This window comes from Notothenia coriiceps, unplaced genomic scaffold, assembly GCF_000735185.1.
Source record: "Notothenia coriiceps isolate Sejong01 unplaced genomic scaffold, NC01 NC01_scaffold00020484, whole genome shotgun sequence".
Classification (NCBI taxonomy): Eukaryota; Metazoa; Chordata; class Actinopteri; order Perciformes; family Nototheniidae; genus Notothenia; species Notothenia coriiceps.
Window position 1 is genome coordinate 292748 of NW_011353185.1, and position 11275 is coordinate 304022.

At 42.8% G+C, this 11275-nt stretch overlaps 2 protein-coding genes across 3 annotated transcripts in view; one reads left to right on the forward strand and one right to left on the reverse strand.

The window, feature by feature from the left end:
- The window catches only part of zeb1b (zinc finger E-box binding homeobox 1b), a gene marked incomplete at its 5' end in the record, with an annotated part of 240925 nt that overhangs the window by 74122 nt on the left and 155528 nt on the right, over window positions 1-11275 (reverse strand). The window lies entirely within an intron of this gene.
- znf438 (zinc finger protein 438) overlaps window positions 1-11275 on the forward strand; it is a 42095-nt gene that overhangs the window by 18111 nt on the left and 12709 nt on the right. Inside the window, exons 2-3 of one of the 2 annotated variants that reach the window (XM_010779685.1) lie at window positions 771-859; window positions 10832-10928. The gene's annotated coding sequence lies outside the window, so the exon portion shown is untranslated. The remainder of the gene's footprint in view (window positions 1-770; window positions 860-10831; window positions 10929-11275) is intronic. The other variant, XM_010779684.1, reaches the window with a different exon arrangement.

Sequence of the window (11275 nt, forward strand, 5' to 3'; positions counted from 1 at the left end):
CAGCGTTGCTCAGGCTAATTGCCCTCCCAGGCCTAATCATTTCCAGGCTCTGCAGCTCACAAACGACTGGAGGGGAGGCCAAACACCCACTAACCTCATGTTAAAGAGATGTCGGCATCAATGGGCCTGTCATAGCACTCCGCAGACAAGACAAATCAGCACAATATCCTTCCTCTTCATATGCTATTAGACGTTCTATAAGAGGATTGAATTGGAGAGTTCGGTATTACTCTCTGCTGTGTTTTTTAAATTGAATAGGTTTTCCTGGTACGATGTCAGTCATTTGAAGTGTCTTTGCGACATTGGGAGGGTGTCCTCGGTTCATCCCGGCTCTTGAGGCCTTCTTGAGAAATCCCTTGTGAATGAGAAATCCCTCCACTGCTGTTGCCTACAGCCAGCTTAGCTTCCCTATGCCTCACGAAAAAGAGAAAAGCACCAGTCCCATTGCCACGCTAAATTTACCTAAGTTAGCTGTAATGCAGCATTGGTGGAAAAGTTTACTTTATACTATTTTTTTCTCTCGGTGTCCAATTTCACCTTTTCCTGTGTGGTTCCTGCCCCCGAGACTTGCCCAGGTTAAACAGCGGGCACATGATGGCCCGGGTCAGGGGGTGAGGGCTTTGTGATGAGGGGATGGTAGGATGAAAAGGTTTGGTTGCCTCTATGTCTCATAATCAACCCCAAGCTTCCTTCCTGTTCTTGTTCCCAAAGGCATGCTGGGAAACCAACTTTTTTTTCTTACCACGGTTTCCTTTGTTTAACACCTGTAGTTAGACCAGATGGACTGCCAATGATGAAAGGAATGAAGGAATCGGAGCGCACTTTTGATGACAAAGCCATCATCAACCGCTCAAAACAAGTGAGATAAGCAAATTCGTAACAAATGGTTTACTGCTGTACCATTCCCTTTCTCTCATATAAGTTAGTCACGAAACATGTTCGGTAGAGTAGTTGTTGCTGCTGTCAAGCCATATTTAGCATGAAAGTTTCTTATTCCTAATAAACTGAGATCTTCTCTACATGAATACTGTCTCTGACGTGTGCAAAATGGAGTTGCTCAAATTTGGAAACAAGGCGGATAATGTCACAGATTTAGTTCTGTTGATGACAGGCTTGCTAGGATTATCAGGATACACACATTATGGCATTGTTTGGTTCTTGAGGCTGCTTTATAAAAAAGAGACAAATCACAAAGTATGCCAAGCATCAGCTATTGGTTATTCTAATCATTAGGTGCACATGCATTACCTATTTATATCAGAAACTAGTAAGAAGTTTGCCAAACTCAGACTAGAGTGGTTGAATAGACCATAACTAGGCTTGCCATAGGAAAAAGTATCTTGAAGGTTTAAATATGAGCTTTCCTCTTTACAAATCTTACCCCCATATCTGTTTGGTAGCAGGCCTTTTAGTCAAAAGGTGAGCTGAGAGCCAGAGGGAGAGAGAGGAAGCAAAAGTGAACTGTGTTTGTCAGCTTTTTAAACCCTGAAATTGATTCTTCTTCTGCGCTCTTTATTCTAATGACAAGCTAATCCCCCTCTCCTGTTTCCCTCCGTTATAAATAGAGCCTCTTATTTCCCCGCTCCGCCGTGCGCTGCTTCGGGAAAATTAGCACTCATGATGAGTCTGCGCTCTCGGCAATCAATTTGCCACACTAAGTCCCTCCAAAAAGGTTACCTGTGGCAACTGAGTCCCGGTCACGTAAGTTTGAATTCGCCTCTCCTGCCACTTACAATTCAGCTAGTTAAATAAATGGCTCCGTCTGGAGAGTCAGCTGAATGAAATGTCAAAATATTGATGTGCGTGATTTTATGGCGTTTGTCACAGGGAGAGGAGGGTGCTTGGTGCAGTTGGTGCATGGGATAAGGGGGCGTGTCTGCCGTAGGCCTACTATAATGATATTAGTAGAGATCTGCTTATTTATGAGGCTGTAAGTTATTCATGCTCAGAGCTGACTATCCATCACAGCTAGGTTGGCTAATTGTAGCCTGCAACAATCATAGAGTATCTGATAATCAAACTCTTTGTTCACCTTAATATCTAGCTATTTGAATCTTAATGCAGGATTAAAATGCTGTTGATATGCCTGCCAGTTCCACTTTTGAAGTTCTGCGAAGCAAAAGGAATGTTTTTTTATTCTTTCTTCACTCTCCTTGTCTCTTACTCTGAGGTGTGGGGGAACACTGCGTACTGTTTTTGATGTAGTAGTTCTCTCTGATTTCACCACCCACATACCTACTCTGCTGACTATGTCTATAAGTGAATGGTTTGTTTTAAATGTCCAAAGTGAAATGCGCTGCAAAAGTCCCCCCGTCACAGCGTCCCCAATCGCTCTCAGAAAACCCCGGGTTATGGTGTGTCTTTGTAGTTTCAAAGCAACGGTGGCACAGAAAACTCAAACAGAACTGCTTGTTAGAAGTTCCCTCACAACTTTGTGGAGTCAAAATTAGGCTGGATGTTTCCCTTAATTACTGAACATTTCCAAAACAGACAATAACACATTCCCATTTACAATTCTGACATCTCACCCCTCTGTGAAGCCTGGCTGTACCCCCTGACATGGTCAAAGGACACATCATATGGACTTGTTCTTTTCAAGTCTACCCTGAGCTTAAGGGCCCCCACTCGTATGCAGACTCTCTTCAAAGAAATTCATGGTGTACTTGGTTGTAAACAGAAAAATAAACCCCATTGCTATGCTATGTCATCAGGCCATGTGCTGTCTTTTACTTTTTTATGCCGTGCTCCTTTTCGGTCTGCATGCTATTTTTTGCCCAGACTTCACATGTTTGAACAGAGTCTTACCCAATATAGACTTTCAATGACTCTTACTGTGAAACATATAAATGCCGTGAGGAAAACTGAACTTTAGTTTCATATTGAAGTGTATTTTACAAAGAAAACATCATTATTACTTTCAGAAATTCTTGTCACGAAGAAATCCCTTTGCAGGTATACAAAAAATAACACACTACATGTTCTGCTAATTGAATTAGCCTAGATTATGTTTTTCAACAATCCTGCATACAATTTGTTGTCACAACTCAACTGTAATAGAATCTAGGCTGTTTACCCCTTTAGCACGTTCTGAGAATACAAACAACATCAACAGACCAGAGGAAAATCAAATGTTGAGGTCATGCAAATGTTTCAATCCTGTTTTTGAAAAGTCATGAGAAAGCTTTGTAGTAAGGTAAACTCGATTGAAGTGAAATAATGTATACATCTAATTTGCATATGATATTTTTCTCTATTTGACAGCACAAGTACATTTGTTGTTGAATGTTCCTCTGATTAATGTGAAGCCCCGGTGTTACAAATTAAACCACAAAATACATCCATGTAATTGTATCGGGCGCACACACACCACCTTATTGTGTGTGTTTGTTCGCTCCTGTGGGTGCCCGGGCAGGTCTGCGGTGTGTCTGGCAGGCCGAGGGCATCTCTGGGTTGCTCTGATAGTGCTTGTTCCTTTGAGGCTCTAACATGCTGTGGATAACGACACCAGCCTCGTCCAGAGTCTGATCTCAGGCCAGCGAGACACCATCCAACGTTACAGCTGCCAGGACCTAGGCAGAATAAAGATGTTTGATTGGGTGAGCACATCATCAGACGTGTAACACAGTTTTGATAGCTGATAGCACTAGTCCTCCCTGAACTAGCTCTCTGCTGGCACACAACGATGCCTGGATGCACCCTCGGAGAATCAGCCCACCCCTCTTGTCTCCCTCGTCTCCCCTTGATCTACCTCAACTGGCTCCTCTCCCCCCACGGTTCTCCTCTGTTCTTTCTGTGCCTCTCCCCCTGAAACAGTCTTTCTTCTTTGCCTTCTCCCCTCCCAGTTCCTCGTCAGATCCACAGGGCCAGATTTTTATCGCTTCTCTGCGAGTCCTGCAAGGGGAACCTTGAGGGTCTCAGTGGGATCAATTTAAAAGGGAAGCGCTTGTCTCTCCTCCTCTCCTTGGCCCTCTCGGCTGATTGGGTCCTCTCGCCAGGAACTTGCAGGCTTTTGATCTCAAAGCCGCCCCCACCCACCCCTGCCTGAAGTTTTTGTCGGAGCTTGGCTCTAAAAAAAAAAAATCTGTTCCACTTTCTGAGAAATGTGGGCCCCATCCCGTTTTCTCTGCACCAGTGAGAGACCGAGGAAAAGTTTTGTAAACCCACTGGGTGGTACTAACAATCTATGGCGTGATTGACTTCTCTTTGAAGATGTGAGAGCGATCCGTCTCTTCAGGTGGAGGTACACCAAAGAGGACTTGTGCTCCTCGGGCAGCTTGATTGAACAACTGGGGAGAAAGTTTCTGGGATGCATAATTCACACCGTGTGGGGAACGGCCCTCTCTGCTAAAAGAGGAGAAAGGTACAAGGTGGTGCCTGGGAGCGTTCCCATGCTGAGCTCTGTTAAAGTCGCTCCTTCCTTTTGTGCGACATCAAGTAACGGTGACCTGCAGTAAAAAGGGACAACATTACAAAAAACTATCAGGAAGCACTGTGTCCAGCTTATTTTTGAAAACCGAGGACCCCTTTTAAGGATTATCCGGGTTCATTAAAACCTGAGTCTTGTTTTATTAGTTTAAGCTTTAGTATTAAGAGGTTTTGATGACGTTGTATTTTAAGTAAATGCTGAGAACTGGTAACACGGTAACACTGCTGACAGTTTTTCGGGACAAGAAACATATGCACGCAAATTCTGAATGTTAGGGCTACACAATATATCGTTGTTGCATCAACATTGCAATTTTTGCATATAATATTATCATTTGTGTATATACCCTTAATCGTCCCACAGAGGGGACATTTACATTCTGCATTTTACCCATCCTAGTGTTAGGAGCAGTGGGCTGCCATTATGTACAGCGCCCGAACAGCAGTGTAGGGAACGGTGCCTTGCTCAGTGACACCTCGGTGGCAATGAGTCTTTGGGGTTAAACTGGGGACCTTTCGGTTCCCAAGCCAAGTCCCAAGCCCCCCACTAGCTCACAGCTCAGGACGATATGCGATGTCAGCATATTAACCAGTCATGCTTAAACCTTTTTCTGCGTCCTACAGTCTAGGTAGGCCCACATTGTTGGGCCCGAGTTTATTAAGGGAATTCAACTTCGAACAGTTGGCCACTATGGGATGATCTTCTCCAGCGCTTTTTCTTTGTGTTGTGCCGCAACCTCTGTCAGCTGGGAAAAGGCCCAGAATGAAAAATGGCCGGTGAATTTAACCTCACGAGCACCTTCTCCCGGATCGAACCGCTTCCTGGGACGGAGGACTTGGGATCGCTTTGCCCTCTGTCCTTGAAGGAAGGGACGAGTCTCACGGCATGACTGTCACCTGGGGACACAAGGCTTACCTCAATGTCTACCAAAACTTCCTGAGGCCTTTTGATTATGTAAATGTGTTGTATAATAAAACTGGTTTTCTAAGGATTAGGCAGTGGAAACACTCTTTCAGTGTTTGGACAGGAGCCAGACCACTCCACCTCCTCTCCCTTCTATGTCTCCTGCCAGGTCACTGGAGGTCAAATAAGAGTTTTTCTTGTCCTACCTTACTGACCTCTTTGTCTCCTGGGAAAACTCTAGTCACGACTACGGATTAAAATTCTTGGTATAGTTAGCCAAACCTGTCCACAGGTTTTGTGCTTTTGTTTTTCCAGTCCATCAAAAATAACATCTCCTTATTGCTTGCCAGCTCGATAGAATAAACAACTTTTTTTCACTACTGAGCTGATCAGAGAGGACCTGAAAGTTTGAGGTGGTTTGGTTTCATGCATCTTCTTGCTATAAAGCAAAGCACCCCTTATTTTCAGGGCTCTTGGGTCCCTAGGTGCTGACATCATCGGTGTAGTTGTGCACTAATTGAGGTTTAATGCTAGAGTAGAGCGAGCAGGGCTGTAATTTTCCCGCCCCGGCCTGGAATAGAGACGACAGCTTTTCATGTGGTCCGGGCTAATTTAGGTTGCAGTGCTGCAGCTGTGGGACACCTCACACTTTTGTCCTTCTTAGTCTGCTTAGAAATAACAAAATATATGGAAAAAACAGCTTGTTAAGAAAGTAATTTAAAGGACTTTTGCCATGCCCAAAGCCATATGGTTGCTAGACATTAGAAAGATTCTGTACATCAAAACACTGACCTGGCAGTTGGACTTAAAAATGTTTTGGTAATATTTTTTCCATTGCCTTCCTATTGCAAAACCACCAACATTCCTAAAGTAGGCATAAGCTTTCAGGAAAGAAATCCATCCCCGCCACCTCTGCCTTGAAACTTCGAATGTAAAGCAACACAATGTGGTTTATATAGGCTTACGTAGGTGGAGGAGGAGCATGAGGTAGAAGCAGCTGTAATATGCAGATGGAATTCTATGTGTCATTATGATTGTATGTCCACAGAGCCTGGGCGTAATGACATTCATCCTCCCATGCAGGCAAACAAACAAGCACGCATGCACACCGACGCAAGCACAGAGCTCTACCTGCTCTTTATCCCATCCGCCTTATCAGGGCCTGTGTAAACATCAGGCCTGTTTGAAGTGGAAAGCTTTAATCACAAGTGTAATCATTGACATTGCTTTGTGGTTACTGGACTCGAAGAGGCGGGGGGGGGATACCATCACGTCATAAACATATACCTGATACTTTTATAACCGCTTTATGTGACTGCTAATACTGAAACCGACATATGAAGACATTTTGAATTCCCCATCCCTCGTCTTAAATATTGCAGGGGACGGCAAAAGTGAGTAATATGTGAGTGAAACTTTTTACGGTTGAGAATGTTAAGTTGTGTAAAAAAAAAAGCGTTCATACATCAATTAAACTTCACTCTGTGGGAGGACTCATCAAACACTCCAGTAGTAGATAACGTTTAAACTTGACTGCCTTAAGTTTGCGATTATCTAGAATTCTAGATGATAACATCATTCGTGCCATGATTACTTAAGATATATTATAGGTATTGCAGAAGGCTTTCCAAATTCTTTAAAAATTACCCTGTGATTTATCTGCAAACAGTAAATATAAACATGCAAGTTAGTTAGTTAATGAGATGTTTTATGACATAGAGATGTCCCAGCATATGCAAAATCAAATTGCATCATGAGGATTACCTAGTACATGGTTGTAAAGGTATTTGTGTTTCATCATTTAAACCACTGAATTGTCCAACGTGCGAACCCTTGGAGCTAATCCCACTGAGAAATGTGATGAAACAGCGCACAGTGGCACATGCACAAACTCAAACAGAAGCTTTTTGACAGCAGGATGCTGTGATCCGCCCTCATACGGAGGAGTTTGCGAGGGGAAAATGAAAATAAGCAGTAGATGTCATTGTACATTTTGTATCAGTGCTTCGGTAATGTACAGTGGCCTCGGGGTGTGATTTGGAAATGAAGGAGCGTTTTGCGATTAACTCTCAGCACATGTGCACACACACACACACACACACACACACACACACACACACACACAGACACACACAAACAGGATTAACAGCCTTAACAGCCCCAGGAAGGCAGCGGCTGTAACAACAACAAAATAAATAATAATACAATAAAAATAGTGCAAATCAAACGGTACGATACATTTGTATAAAATAGTGCAGGTGGAAGAACAGAATGTAAGGTTAAATATTGTACAGTGAAATACAAGTTAAAGGTCCCCTACTATACTGTTTATCATCAATATATTATAGGTCTCAGATATATCCAGAGCCTGTCTCTGATTGGCTGAAACACCAAACAGATCATTGTAGCATTACCCATAATCCCCTCTGNAATGAAAATAAGCAGTAGATGTCATTGTACATTTTGTATCAGTGCTTCGGTAATGTACAGTGGCCTCGGGGTGTGATTTGGAAATGAAGGAGCGTTTTGCGATTAACTCTCAGCACATGTGCACACACACACACACACACACACACACACACACACACACACACACACACACACACACACACACACACACACACACACACACACACACACACACACACTGATCCCATTGTACCAGTCGGGTCTAGCTAGCCTCTGCTTGGGCCAAAGCCTGTTAACTCCAATTCAGAGCGTGGAGGCTGGTAATGAGCACTGTCAGAGTTGACATAACAACCTCCCGCTCTGGGGTGAAACACTGGAGTCAGACTTGGAGAGAGAAAGAAGAGAGAAAGAGAGAGAGAGAGAGAGAAAGCTAGCAGGTTCTGTTGGTGCTATAGGTTAATCCTGGGAAATCTGCAAATTAACCGTTTGAGTTCCCACTCATATTCAGCTTTGTTTTGGTACTTGTTTGGTATTGGAACGTTTCGGTTGGCGGTCAGAGCCATGGACTTTTATGTATAAATGCCCTTTCCTTACAATATACCTTCACTCTAATGAGTTAACAAAGATCCCCTATTCAAAAAAACAATGGTGCTCTAGGAGGAGATTCAGGAGATGAGGTGGGCGGGTGTCACCTCGGTTGGTTATCGGCTAATGGTTACACAACCCCGAAAAACATTATGACACCACAACGTGGCCAAAATCTGATCAGCTCATTTTCAGACAGGTTTTTATATAAATGGATCAGGACATAAGGTGAGAGAGAATATTTGTTATGAAGCTTTCAGAGTCTCTTTACACAGAGGGGACACATGTTTATGTATAAAAGATGTGAAAAAGTGGATTTTACATAATAGGTGACCTTTAACTCTGACTTATAGTGGATAGATTTTCTTGAATTCCCGGCAGTATCTCAGTCTGTAGGGACTTGACTTCTAGTCCCACAATGATCTAAATACGGCGTGTAGACTGATACCTGGATTGCGACCAATTCCCTTTTGTCACCTGCCGAGGTGCCCTTGATCAAGAAACCAGAACCCCCATTGCTACTGAGTCAATGTATATACAATAGTTGCCCTAATAAACACTGCTCCCTATACCAAGATGTGTGTTTGGTGCAATGTGTGTCAATCAAAAGTCAATTTAATTCCCCCATTTCCATTCTGTACTTTGAAGCTTAATACTTAAGGACCATCATAGTTTTCAATTAGGAATTAGGGTATTATAATGCAGTTTGGTTTCTCACTTTGCTTGGTTGAAAGCAACGCATTGCTCAGTTTGCCCTTAATGTGATCTTTAATATTTAAATGGAAGTTGTGTGCATAACTTCAGAATAATTTAAATGATTGTACACCCTAATTCACCTTGAATAAATGTTTTCTTCGCCGTTCCATGAATAATAGAGATAGGAAAATAATACAGTTACATCCCAGGAGCATGGAATACGTCATTATACACACTTTAAGTGCTCTGTGTTTTTGTCCTCAAGGTTAATATCCAGAACAGTTGTTTTCCTCATGATAAGCATTTTTCTATGTGTCCCCATCCCTGCTCATTAGAATCCGCTTGTTTAGGGTGGATGACTTGCTGTGTTGTCTGATTTGAGTTCAGGCAGCACAAAGACAAGCTCCTGCTTTCCAGCATGGCGTGTCCCGGCCTCCCGTTTCTCAATAATTCATCCAGACAACTAGAATGATTATTCTATGAATATGCACTAAAAACCCCTTTCTTGTGCTCCTTCTCTCCAAGTTTGTGCATGTCAGTGTGTGCTCAAGTGTGTGTACATGTGGGCAAATGAGTAGCTGTGTGTATGCAGCTCCTTTCTGCCTGAAACAAAGGAGGTGTCAGGGCGAATTAGGCCCCCTACCACTGAACGCCCAGAGAGCTTAGAGATGCACCACAGGTTCTGCTGAGTCGCACATGAGCCACGGTGTCTGCCTCTTCCCCTCTGCTTCCCCCCGCTTTGCCCCCCGCACTCGCCCCCTCTCCACTCCTGAGTTGCTCTAACAAGGTTGTTGGAAGAGGATAAGGCGTGTTAAATGAATAATTTACACAGAAGAGCGCTCCTTATTTATTTAATACAGCTGGATCTGACTGAGTGGGCAGCCCGGGTCCCAAACTGCCAAGACACTGGCTAAATGAACGCTTTCGTTCGGTTTAATGGAAGGCCAAAGCGACAGGCATTTAGAGAGAGCAAGTGGGAGCATGATAGACTTTGTAAGTTGTGTGTGTATGTGCTTGTTAAACAGGCCATGCAGAGCTGCGCTAGTGTGCAAATCTTGTCCCTGCTGTATGTACTCTGTCGTCGCACCATGTTACTCTTCATACCTTGATGCAGACAGATCACATGAGACCTTTCACCCATTTCAAAAATGCTCCCAGGAATGTATGGAATACTGCTCTGACGTATGCCTGGAAGAAATAATTACAAAGCATGTTTTTTGTGCTAGTTTAGCGACCCCCACATAGACGCTAAATCATATAAACTGATACATTATTAAATACAATCATATCATTAACTTTATCATACTAAGTTTAATATATTGAAAAACCAATACATTATTCAATTATTGTATAAATTATTCAAACATTTATCAACCTATCAATTTTGAAATCATTTTAAGAAATATGTTTTTATTTAATAATTGTATATTTCACATAGATATGTCACAATGTGCCCGCCTCTATAGCTTTCAGCAAATCATTTTGGCCCTAAATAATTGATATCAGTCTATCTAGATGAATGCGTATACAGCCAGGGAAAAATATGTGTACTGTGTTTTGTTTGTTTAAAGCAGCAGTTTCTAATTTTTGGATTCAGATATACTTATGCATGGTTGTTGCTAGATCTAAAAACTAAAATGACGGGGGCGGGCCCTAGTTTCAACACCACTAATGAAAAGTGATATTATGATTTGTCTTACTCGGAAAGAATACGTTTTTAAAAAAAAAATGTTTTGAAATTAACATAAGAGTTGCCCTTTTCATCTATTTTCTACTACTTATTTTAAATGATAATTGTCTATGTTTTTACAGGGGGAGTGTGGAGAGGGGGGGACAGGACCATTACCCGGGCACCACCCAGAAAGAGAAGGAGCGAGGGAGCAGCTGAGGAAGGAGGATCATCCAATCGGTAAACACGTCTTGTTTTGATATCGGGATACAATGGGGTGCTCATAGTAGCACTGTTTTCTGTCATGATGTTTGCAAAATGTACAGGATGCAAGACAAGGAGGGAGAAAATCAGCTCAGACAAAATCAGGCTATGATCAAAATCCTTTAAATCCTCTCTCTGACATCTGGGTTTGTCTGTTCTCGCCTAGTGTCCTCATCCTTCTCATATTCCTCTTCTTATTCCTCCTGTAGACGGAGGCAGTCCCACTGAGCAGGACACAGTTCGTGTATGTGTGAGTGTGTCTTTCCCAAGAGAATGAAATCCCACAGCTCACACTGACCTCATTATAAAAATAGCACATCTAT